At 39.4% G+C, this 20,159-nt stretch overlaps 1 protein-coding gene across 4 annotated transcripts in view; it reads right to left on the reverse strand.

Moving 5' to 3' along the window:
* itgb1a (integrin, beta 1a) overlaps window positions 1–19,768 on the reverse strand; it is a 43,320-nt gene extending 23,552 nt beyond the window's left edge. The window contains exons 1-2 of one of the 4 annotated variants that reach the window (XM_082183809.1): window positions 19,503–19,768; window positions 17,302–17,353 (exon numbers count right to left, since the gene is read on the reverse strand). The gene's annotated coding sequence lies outside the window, so the exon portion shown is untranslated. Of the gene's footprint in view, window positions 1–17,301; window positions 17,354–17,726; window positions 17,962–19,502 lie in introns of those variants that run through there. The other 3 variants (XM_082183810.1, XM_082183808.1, XM_082183811.1) reach the window with 3 other exon arrangements.
* Window positions 19,769–20,159: the final 391 nt, after the last annotated feature.

Here is a 20,159-nt window from a genome sequence, read left to right on the forward strand (position 1 = left end):
GAGACACTGAGACACCGATACACAGTGACACTAAGACACCGATACACTGAGAGACTGAGACACTGAGACACTGAAACACTGAGACACTAAGACACTGAAACACTGAGACACTGAAACACCGATACACAGAGACACCGATACACAGAGACACCGATACACTGAGACACCGATACACAGAGACACAGAGACACAGAGACACCGATACACAGAGACACTGAGACGCCGATACACAGAGACACCGATACACAGAGACACCGATACACAGTGACACTGAGACACCGATACACAGAGACACCGATACACAGTGACACTGAGACACCGATACACAGAGACACCGATACACAGAGACACCGATACACTGAAACACTGAGACACTGAGACACTTAGACACTGATGACACTGATGACACTGAGACACTGAGACACAGAGACACAGAGACACCGATACACAGAGACACCGATACACTGAGACACCGATACACAGAGACACAGAGACACAGAGACACAGAGACACAGAGACACTGAGACGCCGATACACAGAGACACCGATACACAGAGACACCGATACACAGTGACACTGAGACACCGATACACAGAGACACCGATACACAGTGACACTGAGACACCGATACACAGAGACACCGATACACAGAGACACCGATACACAGAGACACCGATACACTGAAACACTGAGACACTGAGACACTTAGACACTGATGACACTGATGACACTGAGACACTGAGACACAGAGACACAGAGACACCGATACACTGAAACACAGACACACAGTGACACTAAGACACCGATACACAGAGACACTGAGACACTGAGACACCGATACACAGAGACACTGAGACACCGATACACAGAGACACCGATACACAGAGACACTGAGACACAGAGAGACTGAAACACCAATACAGAGAGACTGAGACACTGAAACACTGAGACACAGAGACACTGAAACACTGAGACACAGAGACACTGAGACACTGAGAGACTGAAACACTGAGGCACTGAGACACTGATGACACTGAAACACTGAGACACAGAGACACTGAGACACCGATACACAGAGACACTGAAACACTGAGACACTGAAACACTGAGACACCGATACACAGAGACACAGAGACACTGAGAGACTGAAACACTGAGACACTGAAACACTGAGACACTGATGACACTGAAACACTGAGACACAGAGACACTGAGACACCTATACACAGAGACACTGAAACACTGAGACACTGAAACACTGAGACACTGAAACACTGAGACACTGAAACACTGAGACACTGAAACACTGAGACACCGATACACAGAGACACTGAAACACTGAGACACCGATACACAGAGACACTGAAACACTGAGACACTGAGACACTGAAACACTGAGACACTGAAACACTGATACACTGATACACTGAGACACTGAGACACTGAGACACTGATACACTGAGACACTGAAACACTGAGACACTGAGAGACTGAAACACTGAGACACTGAAACACTGATACACTGATACACTGAGACACTGAGACACTGAGACACTGATACACTGAGACACTGAAACACTGAGACACTGAGAGACTGAAACACTGAGACACTGAGACACTGAGACACTGAAACACTGAGACACTGAGAGACTGAAACACTGAAACACAGAAACACAGAGACACTGAAACACTGAGACACTGATACACTGAGACACTGATACACCGATACACCGAGACACCGATACACCGATACACCGAGACACCGATACACTGAGACACCGAGACACCGATACACCGAGACACAGAGACACGGAGACACTGAAACACGGAGCCACTGAGACACAGAGCCACTGAGACACTGAGACACCGAGACACGGAGACACTGAAACACGGAGCCACTGAGACACAGAGCCACTGAGACACCGAGACACTGAGACACTGAGACACTGAAACACTGAGACACGGAGACACCGATACACCGAGACACAGAGACACGGAGACACTGAAACACGGAGCCACTGAGACACAGAGCCACTGAGACACCGAGACACCGAGACACTGAAACACTGAGACACTGAAACACTGAGACACTGATGACCTGCGGATGCCAGATCCAATCAGAAGAACTCGCTAACACCTCTGAACGCTCTTACACTGAACATCAGTCTCTTCATAGTAAACAGAGTCTCCAGTAATTCAGTCAGTGTGTGTGTGTATGTGTGTGTGTGTGTGTGTGTGTGTGTGTGTGTGTGTGTGTGTGTGTGTGTGTGTGTGTGTGTGTGTGTGTGTGTGTGTGTGTGTGTGTGTGTGTGTGTGCTAAAAACTGTTCCTCTCAGCGTGCCTTTTATACACACAGTGCAGACAGCACGTCGGGCAGGGCGACCAGATTAGACCGGGTGTCACTGAGAGTTTAGCTCACACAGAATCTTCCCTTTACAATGACAGGAAAAAATGCTTTAAAAGGTGTTTCATACCTCAAAAAACATTCTTCTCAAACCAGCGACATCTTAATTTCACCATAAACAAAAGGTAAATTATCCATAATATAAAAGTAGAACTTCCACTTACGATAAAGCTAAAACATTTTGTTAATCAATGTTCAATTTAGTTTACTAACGAGAATAGTCAATACGTCATGCGTCAGGTCAAGGTTCGAAATTCCGAAAATCGCGTATATTATAAAATAAATATGACCTAACGTTATGTTAATCACGCTTACACACTGTCTCCGAAACTTTCGTCCGTCATAAAAAAATTTGGATCGGGTTCTGCATTCAAAACAAGCATTTGAATGGTGTTTTGACAATTCAGAGCCACCAAATGACGGATACGAAAAAAACGCATACGAAGATTTCGGACTCAGCGTGCAAGGACCTTTACTCTTTCACCGCAAGTCGATGCGTACGGCCGTCTGCCGGAAGCTAGTTGTTTTAGTTGATAAAGTTATATATATGGATATTTTTCTTACACAAACCCATCGCTTCGCTTCAGGGGCCGGTTTCACAAAGATAGACTTTGACTATGACTTAGATATAGTAGATAGTCAGACTTCAGATGGACATCTAAATCAGACCGTTGCACAAAGCACTTAAGACTCTGACTATCTTAAGTAGGACTACACTGCAATGCATTCTGGGTAAAATAAGACACTTTTCAAAACAAAAAACATGGCGGATCAAGTAAGCCCATTCAGCCGCTCAGTGCAGTTTACCCCAGAGGAAAATATGTGTTTGTTGGAGGACTATAACAGTTACAAGGACATTTTACTTGGGAAACTTAGCGGAGAATGTAGTAACAAGAAGACGTGTTTAAATTATGAGCCATTTTCCCTTTTTCCCTTTCCCTTTTCTTTTGGCTGTTTGTAATAGAGGTCGACCGATTCATCGGTTTTGCCGATTAATCGGCGCCGATAGTTGATTGGTGGAACTATCGTTATCGGCAAAAATACATACCGATAGTTTTTCCTGGTTGCGTCCGTTGCTGGAGCGGCTGAGAAGCGCGCGCTGTCATTCATTACACAGTAAGAGAGAGCTGAGAAGGGTCTGCTGGCATCATGCAGTACAAGAGCGACCTCTAGAGGTGTAATAAAAACTATCGCTGATGCCTCGTGTTGTTTATTTCGACACGTGATGCTGCGTGCTGCACTGAGAGCACACGCTGCGTGGAGAGCGCTGGCATCAGATGCGTGTTTAAAGCACCGACAGCTAAAAGGTAGTCTATGTATACACTACATTTTGTCATATCATTATAAAGTGATTAATTTGTTGACTAAATGCTGCATTAGTAGAGAAAGAACAGCACACCAGTATGTTTGTTTGCCTTCGAGGCTGAGAGGACGCTAGTACCTCAAGCGGTTAAAACACTGACAAAAATAAACGTAAGTCCGACCCGAATGTTTAATGTCACAATTGTTACCTCTATTTGCATTAGTTTATATCCAGCTGGTCACTTTTATGCATTTAATATGCAGAGAAGTTGCATATTTAAAGCTAGAGATGTAATATAGCAAACTGATATGTTCATACAGCCGACAGAAACATAAACAAATCAGAAAAGCATTAGATTTCGGTTATTTTTTTCATCATCACTTTAATACGTTTTGTTATTTTGATTAGATAATCATCAAGTGTTTATAAAATAGAAGCAAAAGTGTGAGACTATACATTTAATATTTATGTCATTTCAATGCTCTGGCGTTGTAGATATTTAAGCATGACTGTTTGGATATGAAATGATAACACTTACAATAAAATTCCATATGTAACATTAACTAAGGTTAATAACTTCTGTATAAGGATTGTTCATTATTTGTTAATTAACATGTACTAATACATTTTTAAATTAAGGTTTTTATTTGTTAACCATAGTTAATGCACTATCAAACTAACATGAATGATCAAGGTGCAATTGTATTGCTCAAATATTATACCGATCAAATTTTGTTACTTTTTTATTTATTAAGTTGGCTTGAAAAATAACAGTTTAATAGTTACATTTTGAATGTAACTGGTTTTATTTGTTATTTAGAGTATTACTTTTTGTTTCAGTTTGAATGAATGTCTTTTATTGACTTCAATATTTATTCATATTATATATTTATTTCATTTAGCATGTTTTCATGGTTCAATACAGTTTTATTATTTTTATAATTAAGTTCAGCACTGTTTTACTTGGAGTGTTATGTTTGTTTTTATCCAGTATCAATTTTAAAAACTATCGGTTGATTAATCGGTTATCGGCAAGTATCGCCCAACCTAGCTATCGTTATCGGTAAAATCCACTATCGGTCGACCTCTAGTTTGTAATGTAACTGATTGTTACTGCTGGTTGCCAAGGTAACATAGAGTCTTAGACCTAAGTTAGCCTGGGGGTAAGGTGTCTGGGGGTAAGTTAGCCTGGGGGTAAGGTGTCTGGGGGTTAGTTAGCCTGGGGGTAAGGTGTCTGGGGGTTAGTTAGCATGGGGGTAAGGTGTCTGGGGGTAAGATATCTGGCGGTAAGGTGTCTGGGGGTAAGTTAGCCTGGGGGGAAGGTGTCTGGGGGTAAGTTAGCCTGGGGGTAAGGTGTCTGCGGGTAAGTTAGCCTGGGGGTAAGGTGTCTGGGGGTAAGTTAGCCTTGGGGTAAGGTGTCTGGGGGTTAGTTAGCCTGGGGGTAAGGTGTCTGGGGGTAAGTTAGCCTGGGGGTAAGGTGTCTGGGGGTAAGGTGTCTGGGGGTGAGGTGTCTGGGGGTAAGTTAGCCTGATGGGTAAGTTATCCTGGGGGTAAGGTGTCTGGGGGTAAGGTGTCTGGGGGTGAGGTGTCTGGGGGTAAGTTAGCCTGGGGGTAAGGTGTCTAATTTTTTTGGTCTAAATTAAGTCAGTCTTTATTTTTGTGAAACAGTCTAACTTGCATTAGCCTAGTCTATGAGCACATTTTAGACTTGTCTAACATTATAGACCGGTCTAAAATAGCTTTGTGTAACCGGCCCCTGAAGGCCTTTATTAACCCCCCAGAGCAGTATGGACTTACTTTTATGATGGATGGATGCACTTTTTTGGGCTTCAAAATCTCATCCTCCATTCACTCCATTATAAAGCTTGTAAGAGCCAGGACATTTTTTTTATATAACTCAGATTGTGTTCGTCTGAAAGAAGAAAGTCATATACACCTAGGATGACTTCAGGGTGAGTAAATCATGGGCTAATTCTCATTTTTGTGTGAACTATCCCTTTAAATTCAATGAAAACAAATGTGTTAAGTCAACATTCATTTTTAAATCATCCAGCAAAAATTAAGTGTGTGAACGTTAGCCATGTGTAAAACACCACTAAGGTGTCAAACTGAAAAAACAACATGGTTCTGTTCAGTGAGGTTTCACAGCTGGACTCAGGAATGCTGAACAGAGAGCATCATGGGAATGATATCTCTATCTACACATTGCTGTGGTAAAAGCCTGGTACAACTCTGAGACACAGATAGTGTCTCAACAACACTCACAGCCGTTGATGAAAGTGTTCTTTTTCATCATTGACTTTCTGATCCTACTGTAATGTTCCTGGTAACACTTTACAGTAAGGTTCATAGTTAACATTATGTAATGCATTAACTAACATCAACTAACAATGAGCAATGTTAGTTAATATAAATCCAGCTGTTGATTTTTTGTTCATGTTAGTTCACAGTGCATCAACTAATGTTAACAAATACAACCTTTGATTTTAATAACGTATTAGTAAATGTTGAAATTAATATTAACTAAGATGTAGAAGTATTGTTCATTCTTAGTTCATGTTAACAAAGGTAGTTAACTAATGTTTACTAATGAACCTTATTGTAAAGTGTTACCGTTTTCTTAAGATAACACAAAGATAAATGCAAATGCAAAAAAGAAAAACTAAAAAGAGACGAAAAAAAGGAGCAAAGAGAAAAACAGGAAAGGGCGGCCCGTCTCTCCAGGACACCGAAATCCAGACAGAAACTTCAAACCCTTCAACCGCTGCGTTCAAAGACCACCCTCTTTCTTCTCTGCTCTCTCTTTTCCATTCCGGACTGGGAAAGAGGGACCAGAAAACTTCCCCACATCCCCCCGTCCTGAAACGAAGGCCAAACACAACCATCATATAATATCCCTTTAAAAGGGGGAGCGAGTAATGAAGTCCAGCTTTAACAATCCGCCTGAGGAAAGTCTCTCTCCACTCCTTCTGTTGCTCTTTAAACATCTATTTTAGGATTTCTCAAGCTCTCAAAATACTTTTTATATTAGAAGGTTTTTTTTTTATTATTTTTTTTTTTTACTGTTCTTTGCTGTATGTCCAGGGAATAAAACTCATAATCGCTGCAACAAAAGATCACTTATTACAGAAACGATATGCTTAAAGAATATACTTAAGTGCAAACTCAATGTAATGTTTCCAGACCCTTAATTGCATGGTAATTGAAATTAAATGAAAATGTTTTATAATGTATTATAAATTAACTTTTGAGTGCTTTTTTGATTCACTTAAGTACATATATGCAATTTTATTACTTATATAGTTGAAATATGGTTGTGTACCGCCGAATGTACTGACAAGCATTTATGCTAAACTTAAATATATGTCATTTCTATAGAAACTTGAGTTACATTTCATTTTAAGATGTTCTTTAGTACTAATTAATATTAATTAACAGCATATACATATGGTTAGGGTTAGGATTTGGTTAAGGCTGACTTGCTTCTAATTATGCATAATTTACAGTTATTACTAAGTGCATGTAACATATGCAACAAGGAATCTGTCAAATGAAGTGTTACTGAAACTCGTAATATATTTGTAATTACACATTTGCAATTTAGTAAATTTATTTACTTGAAATGTAATATCGAATAACATTTTACAGTTCAAATTATAATCATGTATGCATTATTCAACACATCCAAATAAGTGTATGTCTTTAAAGCATGACAATGCATTTGCAAAAATGTACTTTTGCTCAAAATCAAATAGTGAATATGGCTAAATATCAAAGATTCTATAAAATGGACCTTTAGAGGAATATTGACCACGCTAATGCTTGAGTTCAAGCCCATCCTTCACAGTCATACTGGATCAATACCACTTTCGGCTGTACTGGACATTACTTGGACAACCACAATTCAACAGCGACACAAATAGAGCAAGATGTATGTAATCACAGATCAGCAGAGAGAGAGACACCAGCGTCAGAAGTGAAGGGAGATCGCTCATTGCTACAGAAAACAAATAGATTTTTACATTTTCAACAATAACCTCATATAAAAGTCCCTCCATGATGCTAGGGGGATTTTGCCGGTGCTAAAAGCGCTCTGAGTTATTTAGTATGTTGCTGTATTACTCGGGTGTTTCTGGCACAAGTCTGTTGAGTCTCTAGATAAGGCTTAGGTTCCTCCTTCAGTGCATATCAATACGATTTTTCTCATTCCATCATCTTGACTCAGTAAGCACCCCTAAGAATAACTGAATAGTAGCACAAACTGCCTGTGATATTGTTATAGCTTCATGTTAAAATTCATCATGCAACCAAGGCTCATTGGAAAAAACGTGCACTTGACGACATTTCTGCAAAATTATATTACATTTCTTCTTGCATGTTTTGTGTATGGAAGCTTGTTTCCGCCACAGAATAAAACATTTTAAAACAAGATAATTCTGAATATTTATCTCACAATTGTGAGTTTATATCTCAAAATTCTGACTTTATTTCTCAGAATTGTGAGATATAAAGTCAGAATTGCGAGATATAAAGTCGCAATTGCGTGTTATAAAGCCAGAATTGCGAGATATAAACACACATATCACAATTCTGACTTATTTTCTCGCAATTGCAAGTTTATATCACGTAATTCTGACTTTATATCTCGCAATTCTGAGAAATAAAGTCAGAATTGTGAGATAAAATTTGTCTTTTTTATTTTTTATTCTGTGGCGGAAACAAGCTTCCAAACTTCACAACATCTGACTTGTCTAGCGAGTGACGGTAAGAGCGTGTTGAGTTGTATACTAAACAGATGAACGTGAATCTGGCAATGTTTTATTACGAGGGTGGTTTTGAGTATTGTGGCAGATCAGAAATGAAATGTCCGGTGAGTGTTGCTAAAAGGTTAGCCTACTGCTCTCTCGCGTCTGAAAATAACATACTACACCTGAGCGATAGTGTTAACAAAAGCAAACGTGAGATAAAAACACATTTGCTAAGGCAACCATGCTTAGTCTTTGAGTTCTTTAATCGTGACTCGTGTTTCCTGTACCCGAGTGCTTCACATCATAATAGCAATGCTGTCTCAGGTGAGCGATAGAGAATCAGAAAGGCCAAACATATGGAGCTGGTTATGTGATGCAAACATTAAAAAGAAGTAGTTTACAAATCATGCACTATGATAAAAGTGTTTTGAGGTCATACCATTGTATTGTGGAAGGATCTGCATTCAAATAAGTTTTCTGCCCCTGTAATCATTATTTGCATGAAAAGAAATGTGTAGGAACAAGTATAGGAACGTGTTTGGAGTTTTGCTAAATATATGGCTAAACTCATCTAGTTTGGTTCCACCCTAAGCCCAACCCCTTCATTTCATCTTCTCCACCCTCTGTAGTCAACCACAAACTCCACCATCCTCCTTCAAAACATCCCAGGAATCCCTGAGATGTGTTTTCCCTATGACCAGAACAAAGACTTTTAAACCCTATTCCCAGCATCTCCACTGGTATCAATCAAATGCAACCCAAATGAATCAAACGGAAGGCTGGGTGAGAGTCAGCCCTCAATAAAAGCTAACGCACACATAATGCACAGACTACACTGAGCATGATATATCACGCCTCTGAGACCTGAGGCTGACATTACAGGGTCCAGGACAGTCGTAATGTTACTGCTTCTGCCTGACTGGTCCCATTTAACCGTCGAGCTGGCGTTCACTCCCTCGCTTTACAGGAATCTGTCCCCTTCACACACAGCAAACCTGCATTCAGTCTGGAGAACAGCCAGAAACCCCTCGCTGTGAAGCCATAAAACAAGAGCCCACCCCTTCATCCAATGTAAGGCCTATATATCTGTCCCTACCATAGAGATGACGAGATGGTGGTTGGCATTTAATGTTCAACAATATTACTGATCTGTCTGCATTGACACTGAACTGGACGATGACGTCACTGTTTTCTCCAGAGCGGATATATATATATATATATATAAATGAACGTAATTAATCACTTTTTTAACAACAAAAATAAACCATCACTGAACTTAAGCTGGACGATGACATCACTGTTTTCTCCACAGCTGCTGTATAAATAAATGAACTAAATTAATAACTGATGATTTTTACAACAGAAATTAACCATCGCTGGACTGACTTAAGCTGGACTATGATGCTATTTTCTACTTTATTGCATTATTTTCCTGTTATCTCTGTAAATCTGCCTTGAAACAATCAGTATTGTAAAAAGCACTTTAGAAATAAAGGTGACTTGACTATTGAACATATATGAGCCTGTTAATGGGACTTTCAAGAAATGTACAATGAAATAACAAAATGTCCAATCATTCCGGGATCTACCATTTTATGTCAACATGAAATAAAAATAGACAATTCTTGTTTTTATTTTTATTCTAAGTGATTTAGCGGTGAACATCATTATTGTGTTCAATTCATGTTCCTGGTGATCTTTCCCCTCCCTCTTGCAGCATCTCTTCTCTTCTCTTCCCTACATTTGTTCTTGTTCCAGAAGCCGTTTCACTCGGATATACGACACAATAGAGAAGAAAAGACTTAGAAAAGCTTAGAACTTTATCACACGGCAACATGAACTCATTATTTATCATTTTAACTTCGTTACATTTTCACTTGTTTGCATAGACTCTAAAACTTACATTATTAATGTATTGGCATATGGCAACATCTAAAAGGTAAACATTTTATGTATAAATTAAATATAATATAAAGATGTGCAAATTTCTCTTATTCATAGAAATCATATATTTTATTGTATTTAATCACAGAGATTAATTAAATACATGCATAATGCATTTGCATTTTTAATTTCTGTGTGATTTCTGGTGCTCGTTTTGAAGGAATACATCACTTTACTGTAGTGTTAAAACAAAATAAAAATCTGTCATCATTTAATAATTAAAACATCTATATCAGTATCTACATTATAGTATATTGTAAATAGATGGCGCATGCTGACAGGTCCTTAACTCAATCTGATGCAATCACATCATTCTCTATAGGGCACAGCTGATTGGTTCCTGCTGTATCAGTAGCCAATGAGCTCGCAGCTCAACCTTCAGATACTGGTCAGCCTTTGCTGTATTAGTTGCAGAGTGCTTTCAGAAACCCTCCACCTTCCCCAGCTCCACCTGTATAGATCTGCTGCGGGTAATTCATGTACCCTATATTATTGGCAGTAGCAGGTCCTGTACTTGTTCTGCAACAGCGATAACCAACAGCAGCAGCAGATCTGTTCCACCAAGACCAAACATATCAATATTGTCATATCCAATACCATGTCAAATACTCCAAGAGTTGGAGAATTATTTTCACTGCACATCTAGCTGCCTATTATGTATTTTTATATTGTTCTAGAACACTCAGCAGCAAATTCACTGAATATTTGTTCCACTTTTGTTTCACTCTTTCGTAGTGGATCCCCTTCAGGCTTGAACTGATCTGATTCATCTTCCTCCTGGTGTAACTGTGGCTGACAGTCATCCGTATGATTTAAGATGTAGGAAAATGACACGGTCACATGCTCATCTATCACTTTTATTATTGGACCTGACTGATTCATTCACTGTAATGAAGTGAATCAGAGGACAAGAGCACTGCTGATCAAGACTCAGTCTCTCAAGGGTTAACCAGCTCAATGGCAGGCCAACATGTTACAGCGATAATGTAAACTGGGTTGATTCAGAGAACATGGAGAGTAAGATCCAAATGCAATAGTGTTGTCAAAATGACAGACTTCCGTACAAAGTCGGTATTGAAATTAAAATTGTTTGACGATATACCAGCATTTCTCTGTAGCATTTTGAGCGCTGTTGAACGGATTCTTAAACACCTCTGATTGGCCATTGTGTTCACGCACTCAATATATATGTCTCTGATTGGCCATTGTGTTCACACACTCAATATATATGTCTCTGATTGGCCATTGTGTTCACACACTCAATATATATGTCTCTGATTGGCCATTGTGTTCACATGCTCAAAATATATGTCTCTGATTGGCCATTGTGTTCACATGCTCAATATACAGTATATGTCTCTGATTGGCCATTGGGTTCACATGCTCAACATATATGTCTCTGATTGGCCATTGTGTTCACACGCTCAACATATGTGTCTCTGATTGGCCATTGCGTTCACACGCTCAACATATATGTATCTGATTGGCTATTCCGTTCACACGCTCAACATATATGTATCTGATTGGCCATTCCGTTCACACGCTCAGCATATATGTATCTGATTGGCCATTGTGTTCACACGCTCAACATATGTGTCTCTGATTGGCCATTGCGTTCACACGCTCAACATATATGTCTCTAATTGGCCATTGCGTTCACATGCTCAACATATGTGTTTCTGATTGGCCATTCCGTTCACACGCTCAACATATATGTCTCTGATTGGCCATTCCGTTCACACGCTCAACATATGTGTCTCTGATTGGCCATTGCGTTCACACGCTCAACATATGTGTTTCTGATTGGCCATTCCGTTCACACGCTCAACATATATGTCTCTGATTGGCCATTGTGTTCACACGCTCAACATATGTGTTTCTGATTGGCCATTCCGTTTACACGCTCAACATATATGTCTCTGATTGGCCATTGCGTTCACACGCTCAACATATGTGTTTCTGATTGGCCATTGTGTTCACATGCTCAACATATGTGTCTCTAATTGGCCATTGCGTTCACACGCTCAACATATGTGTCTCTGATTGGCCATTGCGTTCACACGCTCAACATATGTGTTTCTGATTGGCCATTGTGTTCACACGCTCAACATATGTGTTTCTGATTGGCCATTGTGTTCACACGCTCAACATATGTGTCTCTAATTGGCCATTGCGTTCACACGCTCAACATATGTGTCTCTAATTGGCCATTGCGTTCACATGCTCAACATATGTGTTTCTGATTGGCCATTCCGTTCACACGCTCAACATATGTGTCTCTGATTGGCCATTGCGTTCACATGCTCAACATATGTGTCTCTAATTGGCCATTGCGTTCACACGCTCAACATATGTGTCTCTGATTGGCCATTCCGTTCACACGCTCAACATATGTGTTTCTGATTGGCCATTGTGTTCACACGCTCAACATATGTGTTTCTGATTGGCCATTGTGTTCACACGCTCAACATATGTGTCTCTAATTGGCCATTGCGTTCACACGCTCAACATATGTGTCTCTAATTGGCCATTGCGTTCACATGCTCAACATATGTGTTTCTGATTGGCCATTCCGTTCACACGCTCAACATATGTGTCTCTGATTGGCCATTGTGTTCACACGCTCAACATATGTGTTTCTGATTGGCCATTCCGTTCACACGCTCAACATATATGTCTCTGATTGGCCATTGCGTTCACACGCTCAACATATGTGTTTCTGATTGGCCATTGTGTTCACATGCTCAACATATGTGTCTCTAATTGGCCATTGCGTTCACACGCTCAACATATATGTCTCTGATTGGCCATTGCGTTCACATGTTCAACATATGTGTCTCTAATTGGCCATTGCGTTCACACGCTCAACATATATGTCTCTGATTGGCCATTGCGTTCACATGCTCAACATATGTGTCTCTAATTGGCCATTGCGTTCACACGCTCAACATATATGTCTCTGATTGGCCATTGCGTTCACATGCTCAACATATGTGTCTCTAATTGGCCATTGCGTTCACACGCTCAACATATGTGTCTCTAATTGGCCATTGCGTTCACATGCTCAACATATGTGTCTCTAATTGGCCATTGCGTTCACACGCTCAACATATATGTCTCTGATTGGCCATTGCGTTCACATGCTCAACATATGTGTCTCTAATTGGCCATTGCGTTCACACGCTCAACATATGTGTCTCTAATTGGCCATTGCGTTCACATGCTCAACATATGTGTTTCTGATTAGCCATTGGGTTCACACACTCAACATACATGTCTCTCATTGGCCACTGTGTTCACACACTCAACATACATGTCTCTGATTGGCCATTGTGTTCACTGCACCAATAAGGTTCAAAGTTTATGTTGGTTCAAAAATTGACAGTTAATTTATCCAACTTGAAATGTTTATAAATTAGGTAAAATAGGTCAAAAAATGGTGTTAAACTGTTGTTGATGTTAGTTATTTTTATCTATTGCAATAATTAATGTTAACGTGCAGACCCTTGTTGTAAAGTACCATTAGCTGTCGAAGTCTCTGTAGAAAAGGAGGGTTATAATAATTTTGAGGAAATGAATGATTTTATCTAAGGTTTGTATTGGTCTCTTGATTGGTCTCATTTTGGGCAGTAAACAAAACAGAACAAGTAAGGGAGCAGTCAGCTGGTCATTATCACACAATAATCCAGACAGGGAGATCAGGACTGGGACATGAATTACATACATTGATATCTATCTTGTAACACGACTAAACAGGATACAAGACGTGATTACAAACTAGAACTATAGGGAATATGGTTTCCCTGGGACAACAGAAATAACTTAATTTAGTTATTTACAGCAATGTTCAACAAGCTGGAGACACTAAAACAAACAAACTTGACGTTTTGACATAATCTAAAATGTAAATCATTTACTGTATGTATAAATAACTTTACAGACGTACAAATGATATGAATCTTTTATTTTTTTGGACAGATGGTTCAGTAATTAATTAATGCTCAAGTAAGAAGTACAAGGTGAATTACAGCTTTTAACAGGAATCATTTGCATCTGCATTTAATGCATTAGACTTATGGCAAGCAATATTAAGTGAATTTTGAAAGTGAACAGATCGGCTTTCTTTTCACTCAGTTTTTTTTAAGCATGTATAACAACTGTTTGCTTTCAGCATTTTTATTAAGATTCCTCTATGACAGATTGGCAAGAAAAACGTTTAAAACATACGAGAGACCAGCTGCACAATACTGCATTGACCACATGCCATTCCAGGTCAATTTCAAGCTAATTTACTGTGCGACCTCCGCTGGCTCACATGAATACTGCTTATATTGTACACCGGCAAAAAAAAGAAAGGTTCTTTCTTATTAGCAGTACGAGCAATGAGAACTGAGATCAGACAAGAGCGGACTGCTCGAAGAAAACAGGGAGGGGACGAAAAGAAGATCAGATCAGATTAGACCGGCGTCTGTTTTCCAGACCAGCATCAAACATATTACCAGTGCAACTGAGGTTTACACACAATCTGAGCTTCTTTATCGCAACATGAAACATAAAGGGGTTTAGAGTCTAAAGGGAGTTTAGGGGGGAATTACATAAAAAAAAATCCTGAATTGGAATATTGAAGGATACTTCTGTAAAATACAAACGTTTTGTTGAGAACTTTTGAGATGAAAAGTTGGATGATTTTTTATTTTATTTTACTCACGTCGTTCCAAACCCGTAAGGCTTTCGTTCATCTTCGAAACACAAAAGTCAAAGATAAAGAGATCGTAAAATGAATCCATTTGAATCAAGTGATTAAAGGGATACTTCACCTCTGGAAAGATGAATGTGTATTTAAAATGGGTCATTTATGTAGAAGAAATGTGTTTAAAACGCGCAGAAGAGCTCGCAGTTTAAAACAACAAGGCTAGGCTACTAGTGAGTCTCCGTGACGAGTCGGCCCGGGATTTCGAGATTGCCCAAAATGTCCGGGATTCGGCTTTTGTGTTCTACAGTCGCCATTCATTATGTTTACTGTGGCGAGCAGGACGAGGCTGAGGGGCGCGGGAGAACGGCGAGCAGGACGAGGCTGAGGGCCGCGGGAGAACGGCGAGCAGGACGAGGCTGAGGGCCGCGGGAGAACGGCGAGCAGGACGAGGCTGAGGGCCGCGGGAGAACGGCGAGCAGGACGAGGCTGAGGGCCGCGGGAGAACGGCGAGCAGGACGAGGCTGAGGGCCGCGGGAGAACGGCGAGCAGGACGAGGCTGAGGGCCGCGGGAGAACGGCGAGAGGCCGGTGGCGTCATCACTGTGACGCGCCGATCTCGTATCTCTCACGGAGGAGCGGGAATTTTCTTAGCAATGGTAAAACGCACATCAACTGATCACTTGTTTAGCGTTCATGTAAACACTACATTCAGATTCACCAATCGGAATGAATTCAGTTAAGACTGACACAAAAGGTGTGCATGTAAACAATGAATGGCGACTGTGGAAAGCAAACGCCGAATCCCGGACATTTTGGACGATCTCGATGGCCGGACATGTCCGGGAAAAAGAGGATGGTAACCCCTACTACTCAGCTTTCTCCACAGAACAAGAGCCTGCTAGCTTAGCTTCCAAAAAAAGACGGCTGATACTATGTGTACATTCTGTGAGTGAGATCCCTCTATGGGCGGGTTGAAAACATGCGGGACAGCTCCTGCTACTGGCTGTAGTCTCTCGCCTCAGGCCAAAAAATCCTCCGATTGGAGGATTTTTTCCAGACAAAAAATACATAAATCTCTCGTCTCAGGGGGATACGGTAATTTGGTAAAAGCACGGTAATTCGAAAATACTACAGGTTTTCTACTAATACAAAGCTTAATGCTAAATCCTGAAGTATCCCTTTAAGTAAAAAATTCCTGAAGAGACTCGATCGCTTTATTAGATGAAAATACTTAATTTATGCTTTTATTCACATATAAAACATATGGCCATTGCGTTCACATGCTCAACATATGACTACACATGTTTTGAAGATGAACGAAAGTCTTACGGGTTTGGAACGACATGAGGGTGAGTAAATAATGACAGAATTTTCATTTTTGCAAAACTATTTTTGGATGAACTATCCCTTTAAGTCTGAAAGCTTCACAGCAACCTTATAATAAACAAAAACAGACACTCAGAACAACATGAAACGTATATGGAAAAAAGACAGCATGATATGGTCCACAAGATGAAACCATAAAAAAAATTTGGGAAGAGATGCTAAAATATCTCCAAAATGTCCAAGCCGCTTGCTTCCATATATTAAAGGACGGTGATCATCAGTGTCAGAAATGTCCATTAATGACCACAGGCATGACATTGTGTGAACCTTAAGAAATATACCACTGATCTTCTCCTCCACTATTGTTCTCAAATCTCACGTTTTTGTATATTCTAATAAGAAGCTTCAAGAATGTAACACCAGGTTTGATGTCATGAAGCCAAATGTCATTGATTACTGTTTTATTACTGACTGTAGAGTGTCGAATTTGAATATGAACATATTTATTCAATAATATTCATGAGGTACAACGGAAGGGATGATTTCCAGTGGCTTATATTTACATTTCGGTGTGTTTCTCACTCACAGCTTTTGTATAAACCCTTGTAATACAGTGCAAGGGTCAATATGGACTACTTTATGGCACTTTTTTTTGTCGTTTTAGGGAGTTTGACAGATCACCATTCACTTTAACTGTCTGGAGCAGAGCAACATGAAAAAACTTCCAAGAAAGAAAGAAAGAAAGGAAGGAAAATCATGTGGGTTTGGTACAACGTGAGTAAATGATGAAAGATTTAGCATTTTAGTCTGGATTTTGTATTTTGGGATTTCTCTGAACATATTATGCAAGCACTACAGAGAATAGAATTGTCATAGTGACTGACCTCTCACTGGATGCAGGATCAAACCCGGTTCTGAACGACTGCCAAACAAGCTCTGGAAAACAATGATCGGATCCGTTCTTATAAATATTTTTCCTAAGGTTTCTACTGATAAGACATGAAAATAATCACACTAATATGATTCTGTACACAATGCACATGTAGAGTGCCAATGAAAAGTTTGGACACACTTGACTAACTTTATGTTTTGCATGATCTTTAAAGAGCTTTTGATCTAAAAGCTTGTACTGAAACACTTGAAGTAAATTAGTTTTAGTAGAAAAACATAAGCATATGTATGCAAATTAAATGTGTTGGACCAGAGATAAATGGGAACTCTTTCAACACTTTCCTTTGCACTTGCACAAAAACTAAAACTTCACAAGAAAAACTAACCTCTACCTTAAAGATATAATCATTACTGATACCTTCATATATAATCAACCAAGCAGAAACACATCCCAGGATTGTGACACAGCACTTATCTGTCAGAAGGATTCACTATTAAAGGTCCAACAACAAGGTTTTGTTTCTGTCCGGCAGCTGTTGTGAAGGTTAGAGGTCACGTGCCGTCAGCGAACACATGCACCAGACCACACACACCTGATTTACTGGAACCGAACGTACATTTACTAGATTAAAAAAGCTCCTCTGCTGTCAGACGCAAGGTTGATCTAGAGGACAGACGAGCCGGACGTCCCCTTCAGATTAGAATGGGTGCAAGGGTGTCACGGCGTCCCATTCATCAATGCAGTCTGTATCCTGCAGTATTGACATTTCTAAGGGACATGTCAGCTTTAGGAAGCAGACTTGCTTTGGTCACATTTGAGAAATTGATTGTAAACAGAAACGATGACAAATGTTTGGTTTGTTATGTTGCTCTCACTCATGTTTTCCATTTGTGTCCGATATGTTCTGAATCCTATTACTAGTCCTACAGTAAAAGGAGGAATATCTGTGAATATGTCATTCTGTACTGTATAGTTAGTCCAGATCAATACCATGGCTGTGTTTAAATACTGGATAGCGGTTAGTTGCATTTACCTAGGAAAACAGCTGAGCACATTCATTATGAAAGCACTTTAGGTTAGGCAACACATTTATGAACTGAGTAATATTAATTAACTATATGTACTTATTATAGGGCTAGGGTTTGGCTGAGGGTTAGTTGCATGTAATTACTGTTATTACTATGGCAAGTAGCATATGTAACAAGGACACTGATAAAATAAAGTGGGTAACACTTTATTTTACAGTGTCCTTGTTACACATGTTACATGTACTACTAACCATAGTAATAACAGTAAATTATGCATAATTACATGCAACTAACCCTCAGCCAAAATAGTCCTACCTTAACTTGAGTCTATAGTAAGTAGCCTACATGTTGTTAATTAATATTACTCAGTTCATAAATGCATAATTACACTGTAACAATATCACCTTAAAATAAAGTGTAACCATAAAGTGTAAGTTATTACAATGTAAATGTAAAGTTAATACATTTCATTGTTTATTTCTAATAACATTGCTTATTATTATAGGATTTCAAGGAGGCCTATATGGTTCAAAAATAAATATATATATATTTATATATGCTTTCTTTATATATATATATATAAGTCCAAATCAAGTTTCTTGAAATAATCGCTACATTTGAAAGTCAAATGACATCATACACGTTCGAACGTTCTATACGTCATCGTTCCTTTTTTCCATTTTGAAATACAACTGTGGAACATAATAAATAAACAGATATTTTGATTACTACTACTAATAATAAATCACTGTAAACGAAATGCTCAGCCAAATAAATAAACATAGGATACGAGCACAAAATGCTAAGAAAAATGATTCTCCCTATAGCAACAAGTTTGGATGTGATAGAGAAAACACATGGAGCAAAGCACCAGAAAAGTGTAGGGTCGAACATTTTCCCCTTGTTGTGTGTTAGAAATCACACACACACAAACAAGTAAACTGCCAACGAGGCGTCTAACCTAGCCGAAGAAGATACAAGACCTTTTTATAAACCACCCAAAATATCTGCGAGAGAAGGACCGTTACTCAAGACTTTACCTCACATTTCACACATATCTGATTTATAAAAAAATAAAAAAAACTTCACCATTTACTATTATCAAAACAAAATAAAACCACGATGAAAACAGCGCTCTTTCATTCGGCGGACAGCACAACTTTACCTTATGGCTTTTATTACTAGTTTTCTCTCTTCACTTTCGAAGCCTCATATAGGGGTCTTTTGTCAACGTGTATCCTTCTGTTTCTCTTTAACCCTTAAGGAGCTTCTCTTAAATCCTTCAGGCAAAACAAATCACACAGAACAATCCATTCCGCGTCCGCCCGCTGTGTAATGAAGTATTCCACAAACTCGCGTTTATGGTCGTGTAAGAGTTCGCATCGGGGAGAAAGAAGAGCTGGTGAACGCTGGAGGAAAAAGTATGAGGTCAGCAGTCTCCCACAGGCCCGGCCCCCTCCTGATGTCATCGCAGCTGCCTTATGACGTCACGAACCCTCTGACTCCAACACTAAATAGACAAGGTGAGTAAATTTCATATTCATAAAAGTATAAGAAATAACGCTAACCCTTGTTTGAAGGTCTTAATGGCAGATTTTCATTTGTATATTGATTCTCTCCAATGTAATGCCTTTCCCAGCTGTATTGTAAACTCAGTCCTTTTAGTTCAGTTATCTTTTTGGATGTCTTGTTATAGTTGTAAATGTTTTATGTTATGTCCTTAATGTCTAATACAAATAAAAATAAAACATAGAAAAGGTGGGTTTGCCTCAGAGATTTTGTCTGTAAGTATTAAAGAAATGTAAGCCTATGTAAAAACGAT

The sequence above is a fragment of the Leuciscus leuciscus genome, assembly GCF_965113295.1.
Source record: "Leuciscus leuciscus genome assembly, chromosome: 11".
NCBI classification, from domain to species: domain Eukaryota; kingdom Metazoa; phylum Chordata; class Actinopteri; order Cypriniformes; family Leuciscidae; genus Leuciscus; species Leuciscus leuciscus.